The sequence below is a fragment of the Pistacia vera genome, unplaced genomic scaffold (assembly GCF_008641045.1).
Source record: "Pistacia vera cultivar Batoury unplaced genomic scaffold, PisVer_v2 Contig83, whole genome shotgun sequence".
Classification (NCBI taxonomy): domain Eukaryota; kingdom Viridiplantae; phylum Streptophyta; class Magnoliopsida; order Sapindales; family Anacardiaceae; genus Pistacia; species Pistacia vera.
This window is the reverse complement of record NW_022196701.1, coordinates 31,608-44,948: the sequence shown is the minus strand read 5'-3', so window position 1 is coordinate 44,948 and position 13,341 is coordinate 31,608.

The following is a 13,341-nucleotide window of genomic DNA, read 5'->3' as shown; positions in this document are numbered from 1 at the left end:
TACGAATGTTTAGCTGACAACAACGTAAAAGGACGAAGGAATAGATGTACTGGTTGATGAAGTCATTGCTCAAGCCATCAGCGATCTTCCGAAATATCTATGAATTACGTTGTTTACCCTCTAGGAGTCTGCCACGGAGGTCAATTGGGAGGAAATAAGAGGCATGAATTGATCCCCTTCTTGCAGAAAGCAGTCACGAATCAGGCTCAGGTTTGAACTTGCCTTTTCATGATCTTTGCTTGTCTTTTCATTCGTCAAGCTTTTAGGGTTTTAATCGAATAAAGTTCAGAATAGTAAACAAAAAATTTATTTGAAACCCATAATCATGGATCATAGATTGATGTTAATAACCCATTCAAAACAAACATATACATAAGATAAAACAAATGTTATAATCAAACCTTCGATTGGAGGCTCATTCGGGTGATGTAGAAAACGCTACCACTTCAAGAGGAGAAGTGCACGAATGGAAATCCACACAAAGACAAGAATCCCAATACAATCAATTTGCTAGTTTGAGTGTGGAAGTTCAAAGAAGAAAAAGGGAAGAAAAATTTCTAAGAAAATTTCTCTCTACACAACTTTTAGCGTGGGAGGCAAATGAGCTAATAATAAAATAGGGTTAAGGCCCCTTTTTATAGGCAAACCCTAACCCTGATGTCCCTTGTGATATTACAAGAATACCCCCACTAATATCTATTATTTATAAATAAATAATTAGACTTTACTTAGTGCCAATAAAAAGACGATTTGGTATTTTATTATTATTGTTTAGGTCTGTATATAGCATACCAAATAGCCAAGTTGGGTAAGCCATCTGTTGAGGAGCTTGTCAATTTGTATAAGTTAAAGAAAGGTCAAGACCAGACATGCTACCCTCTCCAAGGCGAGGAAGGCACACTTTAACGGTTTCGTCAACGTTTCAAAGAAGGCCCCGCATTGGGATTCTTAGTTTTTCTTTTATGAGGTCAAGGAGACCGACGTTTTTGCTTCGAAAGCTAGTAAGACTTCAACCCCTATGTGTGCGAAGAGTGTTTCCAAGCTCAATTATCGGGCTGATCTAATTTCTTTGTTTTGTAGCAAACATCGAGCAAAATGTTCTTCCTGCGGCGAGCTTACAATGGTTTTAGAGCTTCAGCATCTCTCCGAAAGGGAGTGCAACATTAACGAGATCATCTTGCTTCCTTGGCTGAGGGCATAGAACTTTTGTACGGACACAACCAATTTCAACACCATCCTTGAAAAAGGTAAAGTGTTTATTTGCTTGTGTTCTATTTTTTTGGTATGTGTGTGTGCGTAGATCGCTGATTTTTTGCTTCTCCTTTTGTAGAAATATAGGTCAAAAAATTGAAGGGCTTGAAGAAGAAGGTGGCGGCTTCTGGGGCAGCTAAGAAGCCATCGATTGCTCCGACGAAGAAACAGCTGACCGATGCTGCTGGAACGATTGGGTAGGGTGCCTTGCATCTGGCCCTTAAATGAAGTGGTGGCAAGCTTGGGGAAGGCCCAAGTGCTAAGAAGTCGGCGACTGTCTCTAAGGTAGTCAGAGGGAAACATGCTCTCATGCCCCAAAAGAGGTCGGCGAAGAAGACTCCCGAGCTAACTGAAGGCTTAAGGAAGCAGAAGGCGCCTAAGCAGCATGATAGCTTAGGCAAGAAAAATTTGACTAAGCCACAAGGGGCTCGAGAAAACAAAAGGTCGGAGCAGCAAGGTGGCTCAGGCAAGGAGGTTGTAGGGCAAACTAGCGGCCCAAAGAAGTCCGCGGCCAAGAATAAGTTCCTTCCCACGAGCGAAGCTGTCATTCTCATGGGAAGTAAATCAAGCTTGCCTCAGTAGAAAGGCAAAATTACGGACGAGGCAGCTTGAGCTACGCTTGACACACTGATCGATCAACTCCTTAAGCACATCAACGTTGGGGCCTCGACAGTCAAAGACGCCGTAACCCCGAGAACCTACGCGAGCATTAGGGATTCGTCCCTTCCATAGCTGCTTGCTTAGGTATATAACTACGTGACAAAGGTATCAGTAGTTCGCCCCTTCTCTCTTTTTTATATACGCTTTTCTTTATTCCTTGCTGACTTTCATTTTTTCCTTTTTAGTCTTGCATGGCCAACAGGCTTCTCTATGATGAGTGTTACTCCACATTGATGGGCACTCATCAGGGGTGGCAAGAAGTGGAAGCACTCAAGGAGGATGCCTTGGCTAGGGCCGAGGTAGAAGAAAACGAGAAGGACTTAAAGCAGGCCGAGCTCAAACGACTTTAAGGAGGAAATTGCGACCTTCAGGGTCAAGGAAAGGGAACTCCTTGACAAAATTTAGGTCAGTGAGACTGCTCAGGCAAAGGCCGAAGCCAAAGTAGTCGAGGTTGAGAAGAGTTTGGCACAACAGCGAGGTGCCAACAATAAGCTAAACTCCGAGCTCACCTTGGCTCAAAAAACCGCCTCAGATTAGAAGGTAAAGTTTAAAAAATTCTAATTCGATCTTGCCTAGGAGGTGAAAGGTCGACAAAAGGCCGAGGTTGAAAAAAACTAAGTAGCTTAGGCTCGAAGTCGGGGAGCTGAGCACAACCGTTATGAACCGAGCTTGAGAAACGTTGATCATCCTTATGCAGAAGTTATGGGAAGCTCATCCCTCGATCGTCTTCTTCTTTCTTTCATGGGCTCATCAGAAGGAGGTCGACAGGATGAGGACCGAGACTCAAGGGATGGCCTATGTTTACTCATATGATTCTGAGCCCGATCATGAGGGCGAGGAGGAAGTCGAGGAGGGAGAGGAGGATGCAGGCAGTAAGTAGGAGGTCGAGGATTCGGGTCCCCAGGCAACACTCCCACCTATTACTACTGACCTTCCTCTAGTCGAGGCTTTGAAGGATGTCCTGGCTCCTAACCCTGAAAGGGCTGCCAAGACTCTTGCCGTGGATGATCCCTCTGCCCAGATTGGTGACGATCTCCCTGATCTTGTTGGGGATGCCCCCGCTCCTCTAACTGCTTAGAAATTTTTCTCTTATTTGTATCTCTTCCTTTTTTTTTCTAGTTTGGTTTTTTTTTTTTTTTTTTTTTTTTTCTAGCTTAGAAACTTTACAATTAATGAAAGACATATTTTACATATATCTGTCGAGCAATTTTTAATTTCTACAAAGTCACTTTGATCGTCCTAATCGAACTTGTCATGAACAATTCGAATTTGCTCCAAGTTACGTGTAGCTCGCTTTTTGAGGAGTTTTTCGAATGCATGTAAGAAAATCTTGTGCGACAACTCTGAGTTTGGACTGATTGCCTGTCTCGAGTTTTAGTCGCTGGCTTATGACTAATTTTCCTTCGACATGTTTTACTTGAATTTTTCTAAGTGTAACTTCATCGATTCGGGAAATTTCACCCTTAATTAGTTGGATTTTGGCATGAATTACTGAGCTAAGCTGCTTTTTTTTTGAACTCTTGACTCTTAGTTTTTGGATGTGATCGCGTAGGTCGCGATTTTTTAAACCAAAAATAATAAACGATGAACGAGACATTAATAAAAAAAGAATGACGAACAAAGTAAAGTTCATGAATCGTACCTCTTTTTATTGATAACATTTTGGCCACAAATCACCTTACAATAAATATTTGAGAGAAAATAAAACATGATTGGAACCTAAGCTACTTATTGGTAATACCTTCGCAAATGCTCAGCGTTCCATGCTTGCAGTATGGCTTCACCATTGAGGTGTTCTAGGTGGAAGGTTCTTGGTGCGAGCTTTTCATAGATCCTAAATGTACCTTCCCATTTGGGCCTAAGTGCCCCTAAGTTTGGGTTTTGTATACCCTAGACAACCTCTTTGAGGACTAGTTTGCCCATTTCAAAGTCCCTATTCCTGACCTTGAAATTTAAGTATCATCTAGCTCGCTGCTGGTATGAGGCGAGCTTAGCTGAGACTTGGCTTGGTGTTCTTTGATGAGGTCTAGCCTTAGTTGGAGAAGATCTTTGCTTATTTCTTCATTGAAGACCTCCCTTTTGAGCAAACTAATCCCCACTTCAACCGGGGCCATTGCTTCACACCCATATGATAAAGAGAATGGGGTTTCTCCTGTTAAGCTTTTGGCTATCATTTTGTAAAACCAAAAGGCCTTGGGAAATTCCTCAACCCATCTACCCTTTAGGGCGTCAAGCTTTTTCTTAATGGTGTGCTTGATTACTTTGTTCACAGCCTCCACTTGGCCATTAGCTTGAGGCCGATAAACAACGGCGAAACTCTTCTTAATACCCAGCTGTTCGCAAAAAGATCAGAAATCCTCACTATCGAACTGTCTCCCATTGTCGGTTATTATTGTATGGGGAATTTCAAATCTACAAATGATGTTCTTGTAGACGAAATCCTTTAACTTGTTCGATGTGATGGCAGACAAAGGCTTAGTTTCTACCCACTTTGTGAAGTAGTCCATAGCAACCACTGCGAACTTAACTCCCTTTTTTCCTTGAGGCAAAGGGCCTATCAAGTTGATGCCCCAAATTGTAAACGGCCAGGGGCTTGTCAAAGTAGTTAACTCTTAGGGTGGAGCTCGAGGAACATCTGCAAATCTCTAGCATTTATTACATCTATGCACATAGTTTGTTGCATCGTAAAAAACTGTTGGCCAGTAATAGCCCTAACAAAGCACTTTGTATGCTAGAGATCTGCCCTCTTTATGGTTCCCAAAGATGCCTTCATGGATCTCTCTCAAAATGTAGTTCACGTCTTCATGGTCAACACACCGCAAGAGCGATGAATTGTACCAACGCTTATATAGTTTGTCGTTGATGAGCATGTATCGAGCTAATTTTACTCGGAGTGTTCTGGCTTCATTCTTCCTTTAGGCACTGTTCCATCTCTTAGGTAGGCAATTATTGCATCTATCCAGCTGTATCTCTGCTCGATTACTAATACTAGTTCTTGTGGAGTAAGGATGCTCAGACTTGGGAGGAATTTAACAAGTATCGAATCAGTCTTCTCTTGGCTCATTGCAGAGGCTAAGTGAGGTAGATCGTTGGCTACTGAATTCTTCTACCTTAGGATTTGAAGAATAGTGAAGGATTTGAATAGCTCAAGCTCGGATTTCCCTTGTCGAAGATAAGATGCCATTCTATCGTCATTTGCTTGATATTCCTCGGTAATCTAACAGACTACGAGTTGGGAATCGCTATAAATCCTAATGGACTCTACCCCGATTTCCTTGGCGAGACAGATCCCCACGAGCAATGCCTCATACTCAGCCTCGTCGTTGGAGGCAGCAAACCTGAATCTAACTGTGGCTTTGATCGGGTTTCCTTTGAGACTTTCGAGTAAGAGCCCAGCTCCTGCCCCCTTCTTATTTGAGGACCCATCTATATACAGAGTCCACTGCCATAGATCATCAAGCTTTAGTTTCTATTGTTCACTTACCTTTGAGGTGCTTGCCCCTAGCGAGCTTACTTCTCCTTCGGGCTGATAGTAAAATTCTGAAATGAAGTCCACTAAAGCTTGACCTTTTATTGTTGTTCTCGGGATGTACTTGATATCATGTTGACTCATTTTCATTGTCCACTGGATCAATCTGCCCGATGCCTCGGGCTTTTACATTATCTTCCTCAATGGAAAGTTTGTCAGCACATGTATGGAGTGCGCTTGAAAATACCGTAGCTTTCGAGCAACGATGACAAGTGCATAGGCAAGCTTCTCCATCTCTGGTTATCTTGTCTCTGCATTGAGCAACCTCTTGCTCACATAATACATCAGCCACTGCACTCCCCCTTCTTTGCGTACCAAAGCTGTGCTAATCACAGACTTAGATACCGACAAATATAGCAGTAGCGGCTTGCCTTGGACAGGCTTTGATAACAAAAGAGGCTACCCCATATGTTTTTTCAATTCCTGGAAGGCTGTCTCACACTCTTCTTTCCATTTGAAACCTTTTTTTCCCTTTGAAGGTCTCAAAGAATGGTAAGCACCTGTCTATGGCTCGAGAAACAAACCTACTAAGTGTGGCCACAAGCCTTGTCAAGCTCTGAACCTACCTTATGTTGGTCGGGCATTTCATGTCTAGGAAGGCTTGAACCTTTTATAGGTTGGCTTCGACACCTTGCTGATTGACTAGGAAACCCAAAAATTTTCCTGAGCTTACTCTGAAAGCACATTTCAAAGGATTGAGTTTCATTATGTATTTTCTAAGAATGTCGAACATTTCCCCTAGGTGCTCAATGTGGCTTTCGACGAGCTTCGATTTGACGAACATGTTGTCAATGTACAACTTCATTGTCTTACCAATTTGATCTACAAACATCTTATTTACCAAACGTTGGTAGGTCGCCCCAACGTTCTTCAAGCCAAACGACATAACTCTGTAATAATAAATACCCTAGTCAGTAATAAATGAGGTATGTTCTTCATCGGGATTTTGTTGTATCTTGAGTATGCATTCATGAAGCTGAGTAGTGCATTCCTGATTGTGGCTTTTACTAATTAGTTGAAGGCAACGGAAAGCTATCTTTGGGACAAGGTTTACTCAAATCTGTGAAGTCGACGCAAGTTTACCACTTGCCATTCAACTTTTTCACCAGTATTAGGTTGGCAAGACAGTCTGGGTATTTCACTTCCCTGATGAAGTTGATGTTCAGGAGATTGTCAACTTCATCTTTGAGTGCTTTAGAGCACTCTACATCTATAGATCTTCTTTTTTGTGTAATTGGTCGAGCTGTTGGGTCGATGTTCAATCTATGGCACATTACCTTGAGGTTGATCCCCACCATATCCATGTATACCCATGCGAATATGTCGAGATTTTTCTTTAGAAACCCCACCAGACTGTCGGTCATTTCTTTGCTCAGACTGTTGCCAATTTTTAATACGTGAGTTGGGTCTTCTTCGTTGACAACTATTTCTCGCAGCTCTTCTGTTGACCCTACTGCAGGCTATTCTTTATGGATGCAAGGATCTATGGTATCCTCAAGAGGTTCAGGGTTTGGCTCGGACTCGGCAATGACCATAGTTCTCGAGAATGGCCATTTTAGTGCAACATTGATGGCCCAGTTGTAACATTCTTGAGATTCTTTTCTGCAGTTTCTGATTGTCGCGACTTCGCCTGGAGTCAGTTCATTGCTTGGCAACGTACTGAGGTGACTTGTAAAACCCCTCCCTAGCAAGGTATTTCCTAAGTATCCCTTTGCCATTGAGAACCTAGAAAAGGCACGCCTAGGAAATGAGTTTGTTTTAAAACCTATACTTTTGTCTGTTTTGTCTTTTTTTTTTTTTTTTTTTTTTTTTTTAAAGCTTGATATTAAACATCCCATATCCATAAAATGATTCAAGAAATTTAGCTTCCTATGGAGTTATTATCATAAGTATATAATATCATTTAACCTTTTTCATTCATTTGACAAGAAAATGGTCATACTAGGTTTATTAAAACATATTTACTTCAACATCCATGAACCAAAAACCATTTGATGTTACTTTACAACAAAAATTCAAAACATAGCAAAAGCATTCCTTCATGCGCATGTCATTCCCTGGTAGCCTCTCCCAGCTTCAAGCTTCAATTCTTACCTACAAAACATTTTAAAAAATTTCGTGGGGTGAGTGCTAATCGCTCAGTAAGGGAATATGGCCTTTCATAAACTATTAAGGTTCATTATACAAGCATATTACTCAGGACCTTACCTACCTACAAGACATGACCTTCATTCATTGACATTATCAAGTTCATAAAACATGTCATACACTTTGGACTTTCCCCATAAACATAAGTCATAACATAGCCATACATAATATAACATAGAACATATATGACTTATGCAATATTCATAAACATGGCGTGCCTATTTCTTTTGTCTTTGTACTTGATGTTTACATTAGTCTTTATTATCTGATCAGATTCATTTGAACCATTACCTTGTTCTTGGTCGTCACCTCAAAGGACTCATGGTTTCTACAAAGATTCCATTATCTGATCTTGGTTTATACCTCAAGAGACTCATGGAATTCATTCTTTAACATTTCATAAATGTTTTCATAAGTCAATTAAATAAGCTATATGTATTACCATTATGAATGCAAACATATGGGATAACATATGGGATAACATCTCCCATGCTCAATCATACTATTCATTCATTTAACGTGTACCCTTAGCCAATTGCACAATTCATCAATCAATTTAGCAAAACTCCATGACATGAATATTTTCCTATTAAATTCATTAAATTAATTCATTTGATTTCTCATATAACACAAGGAATTTCAACATTAAGATTATTCAGTGGTTTATTAGAATTTATAAAAAAAATGGGAATTTTACTTAAGGAGGTGGATGCCATACAGTTCGTCACTATTCAAGCAATTTTTTCCTCATCTTCCAATTCGAATTGATTTTTGACTAAAACATAAAAGTTTTAGGTCTATTTCTCAAATTTTTAATACTTGAAGAATCAACTCAATCAGACTTTTATAACTTCAGTTTTGACTGATTCAGTGAAGCATGTACAGTATAAGTCTTAAAAAGCTAAATCCGAATTCTATTCATTTTTAACCATGTCACATTCATTTGCACATTCATAGTATTTTCCATATCATTCTAAGTATAAAAGGCCATAAAAACCTCCCTTTTTACAAAACCAAAAAGTGCGAAAACATCGTCCAACTACAAATCTCTTAATTGGCATAAACATCCTCCATATGCACACATATACAAATCAACACACCCACTTAAACAATCCATAACCAAAACATAGCATCATACTCAAATTAACATAAATAGATGTAAGTTTCATCAACCCTAGGTGTTATCAATTGTAGTCATAAGGGAGATTTTTTCCTTACCTTAGTATTCAAAGCACAAAGGCACTCCTCCTTAGTGCCAAAGGTTCACCCTTTCTACCTTACACACATAACCACTTATGAATTTCTCTTTTAACTAAAAATCAGAACAACTAGGGTTTTGAGACTCAACTTAAACCCTGAAATTGAAGTTCTTTAAGTGTGGATAGTTATCTCCTTCGAAATTCAACTTGAAATCCTATGAAAATTTTGAGAGAGAGAGAGCTTGAATTAAAGCCTTTAACGGAGGAGAATAAGACTTAAAGAAGAGAGTTTGATGTTCTAAGAGTGTTGGCTGACTTAACCAAGAAAATATCTTATAAATATTTCATTTTTTTATTTCCCAAATGGGTTTGGCCATCAAAAGTTAGAGATATGGGTCATTTGGTATAAATTTTGCATATAAGGGCATTTTGGTCATTTCCACTACAACATAATTATTACACTCCTTTAATGCCATTTGACTTCTCTTTTCTACTTGGAGACCAAGTAAATCCATAAGATAATTAACTAATTTACCCATAATACACTTATATGCAGTTTGGTTATTTTTACTACAACATAATTATTACACTCCTTTAATGTCATTTGACTTCTCTTTTCTACTTGGCGACCAAGTAAATCCATAAGATAATTAACTAATTTACCCATAATACACTTTTATGGATACTTGATTCCTATAAATTATTGTGAAAAGACCATTATACCCCTTGGGAACCGTTTATGCCGTTTAACTCTACTAACCTCCTTCATGACCCTTTAACCATATTTCTTATCAGTATCATCAATTCCTAACACTTTACAACATTTACATCTCATAATGCATGCAAAATGACCATTTTACCCTCTTATTGATAAAATCCTTTTAAGGGTAGAATTACATACCTTATAGCATCGGAATGCTGATGCAGGGATTTACATAACTTTGCTCAGATCATCCAAGATCGGTCTTCCAAGGATGACATGTAAGTGGTGCAGGCAATTCACCACTACACCACTAGAAATTCTGCCATCACCGTCCTAATTTTGGGTTTTGTCCCTAAGGTCACAGGCAGGTCGATTGTTCTCTTAGGGATGAGGTTGTCCCTAGTGAATCCATAGAGCGACGATAGGCACACCCTTAAGTCTCTCTCTGAGAACCTCATTTCTCGAAAAGCTCACAAGAAGATGATATTCGCTTCACTTCCATTATCAACCATCACCGTTAGTACTCTAGCGTTACCAATCCTAGCTGCGATTATAATCGCATCATGATTATGATGAGCAGATTCGTCACATTCTTCCACTGTGAATCCTACCACCTCCCTCTCTTGCCTGGGCTGCTTCAGCAGCTTCTGTTCACAACTCATTACTTAGGGGACCGAATCTGTTCTAGCCTCTTGAGCATATTGGTCTCGAGAACGTCTTGAGCTCTATGTAATGTTGGGACCCCCGTAGATCATACCTACCAAGACTTCATTGTTGGCAATTGTCGGGGGCTTATTGGATCTAGTTATTCTGCTCGCTAATATTTTCACGAGCTGATGCCTCCTTAAAAAATTCTTTTAGATGGCCCATTCAAATCAAATTTTTGATAGCATACTTTAAAGCCCCGATACTCATTGGTGTCTTGCCCGATGTCCCGGTGGTATCGATAATATTTTTGTCAATCTCTTCTACCTAGGGCCCCCCTTATTCTTTTTGGAGCGGGCAGTCTCTTAGCCTCACGGGAGACTTCATATATATGAGCTATGTCTTGAGTGAGGGGGGTGTATTCTGCATATCGCGAGAAATATTGCACATCCCCACAGTTATCTATTCTTTATCTCTTATGGGACTTATTCTGATCCCTATCATTACGGTCTTGGCCCCTTCGCTTGTCTATTGAGCAATCCTGTCGCCTATCTGGGGCTCTTCTTGGGGAGTTTATGGCTAGGGTGGCTAGCAAGCTTTCTACTCACTAATGCTTAGCAACTATCTAGTAAAACTTTTTCAGGCTCACATGATCTTCACTTTGGAGCTTTTTCCACAACTCCATTTGTAGCCTAATGCCTACGATTAGCAAAGTCCGGATTGACTATTCGGGTGCATCCACAACCTTTGCCTACTCATTTTGGAACCTTGTCAGATACGAGGTTAGTATTTTGTCTCTCTCTTGACGAATATTGCTTAGGTAGCTGAGCGGCATTACGAACTATCTCCTCGCTTGGAATTGTTGTAAGTACAGTGAGGAGAATTGTTTCCAAGAACTAATGGAGTTTGCCTTGAGCCTTTTGTACCACCTCTTGGCATCCCCTACCAATGTGATCGCGAAGCAGCGATACTTTGCCAAGTCACAGACCTAGTGCAGCTCTATCAGGTCATTGACGTGATGATCTCTAAGATCTCCTTTCCCGTCAAACTTACTTTTTGGTGCCCTAAATCCATTGGGAAGTAGGGCTTAGCGAACTTCCTATGTGAAGGGAGAGCTCACTATTTCTTTAGCCACATTGTTCTAGTGGCCTCTTAGATCGTTAAGTATTTTCTACACCCGCTTCAAGTCTTCGTTGTGTGGGTTTCCCTGGCTGGCTCTGTTCAACCTTACCTCGAGCAGATGAGTTCGCAAATCTATTGCTTGTGAGCCCCCTCCATTATGTGCATTCATGCATGAGGTTGAGTCATGGTGGTTGAGCTGGTAGGTGCTATCATACTCATTGGTGCGTTGTTCACAATGTTGGTGATAACCGAAATGTCAATCATTGCCTAATTAGCACATATGACTCATCTTGCGAGCTTGCGAGGATCAATCTTGTCTTGGGTGTGGGTCAAAACCAGCATGCTGATGCTGGAGATACCACCGAGCAAGTCGGGTATCCCTTTGGCGACCATTGTCTTCGTCTTCTCCTATGGGTTGTTTGCCTATTTACCTCCTGGTGTTAGTTTGCCCGTGGGACTCTCTTTCCTATGTAGAATGTTCTCGGCGATGTTAAGTCGTCGATCGTGCCTCAGCACTGACGAATCGGATTGGTCACCGGCTGAGTGCTACCTTGTCGGAGTGATGTTTGTGAAGCGCGGTTGATCAAAATCCTAGGGAGTTGGTTGTTGATTTCTCAACTCGACCACATTCTGTTGCATAGCTTGTGTGGCCATCGTTTTGATCATCTCCGCCAATTGGCCATTCTTGGGATTTGACGTCCCTACCTCCAGTTGGTTTGCAACCTACTGTACCGGCGGCACTGGTGGTCGATGCCCGATGATGTCTTGATGCACCTCCTGGTGGGTGGTCTCCTCATTGTCGTGGTTCCCATTAGTGGTCTTTGATCTAGTTCGAACCATCATGGGCCTTTGAGTGATCAGGTCATTGGGATTGTTTGTTAGAAGTTCTGAGATTTTGGCGGAGGCCCTCCTTCTAGCGCCAAAATGTTGATGAAAAAATACACCAACTAGAGTGATCCGATCGACTTTGACGGGATCGAAACTAATGTGTGCGTGATTACAGGTAACCAACAATATGTAAACGGAAAATGCGGTAAAGTAAATGATACGAAAGTTTTTGATATGGTTCGACAAGTTATCGACAAGTTATACTCTTGAGCCTACATCTACTGTTTTTGTATTTGCTATGAGAGCTTACAATAACAATCCTAAAATAATTTTCTAACCCCTTTCTCCTCGTTGGAGTGGGTTTATATATAGATTTTGTACAAAGGAAATAGCGAAAATAAAGGGATTACAATTAAGTTTAAAATGCAATTTCGATATTCTCGCGATTGAGCGCTGTGATTGCGCAAAGATTGCTGTCGATCTAATCCTTTTCGAGATACCTGAGATCTGAAGTTATCTGTGAATTGGTTGAACAACGGTAAGGATTGGTCGTGACTAGCTTGTGCTAGGTTGAGCTACAACTCAACGAGCTTATTCTGGGTTTAACAATCGGTTGAGTCAGTTGGTTCTAGATCGAGCTATAAGCTCGCAATTTTTCGAGCTTGACGGAAAAATCACACACAACACTCACCTTTTTTTTTGCTTCTCAGATACATTTCAGTAGGTGAAAAAGAAATGTGACCGGAAAAAGGAGAAGAGAGGTGGTGAACGTGGAGTGGATTATGGAATTTAATAAAAATTAATTGTAAAAATAAAATAATGAAAATTAAAATTGATATTGAAGTGAGAAAGGACATGTGGCTACCATGCAAACCAAGACAATTAATTTTAAAATGTCAATTTTTCGACTGCATGAAAAAATACCATTCTATCCTTCAGTCAACAGATTTTCAGTTGGTGGAAAATTGTTGTTTTGAAACTTTTTGGGTGGGTCATGGGGGTAAACTTCAAGTGGGAACCAGTCGGTTGCCCTAAAATTCTATACAAAAATGAAAAATCTTATTTGGATTTTGGGCCTTGGGCCTTGTGCCCAATAGCAGTTGTCCACCTAATTATTGACTCACGTTGAACCATTGTTCTCCTTTGGGCTAGGATAGGAGAATCCAGTCTCGAAAGATGGAATTGCCCTCAATTTGCAATTACTTACCAGGCTAGTAAATTCGATGCGTATTATTCGTGAATTATATACCCAGTCC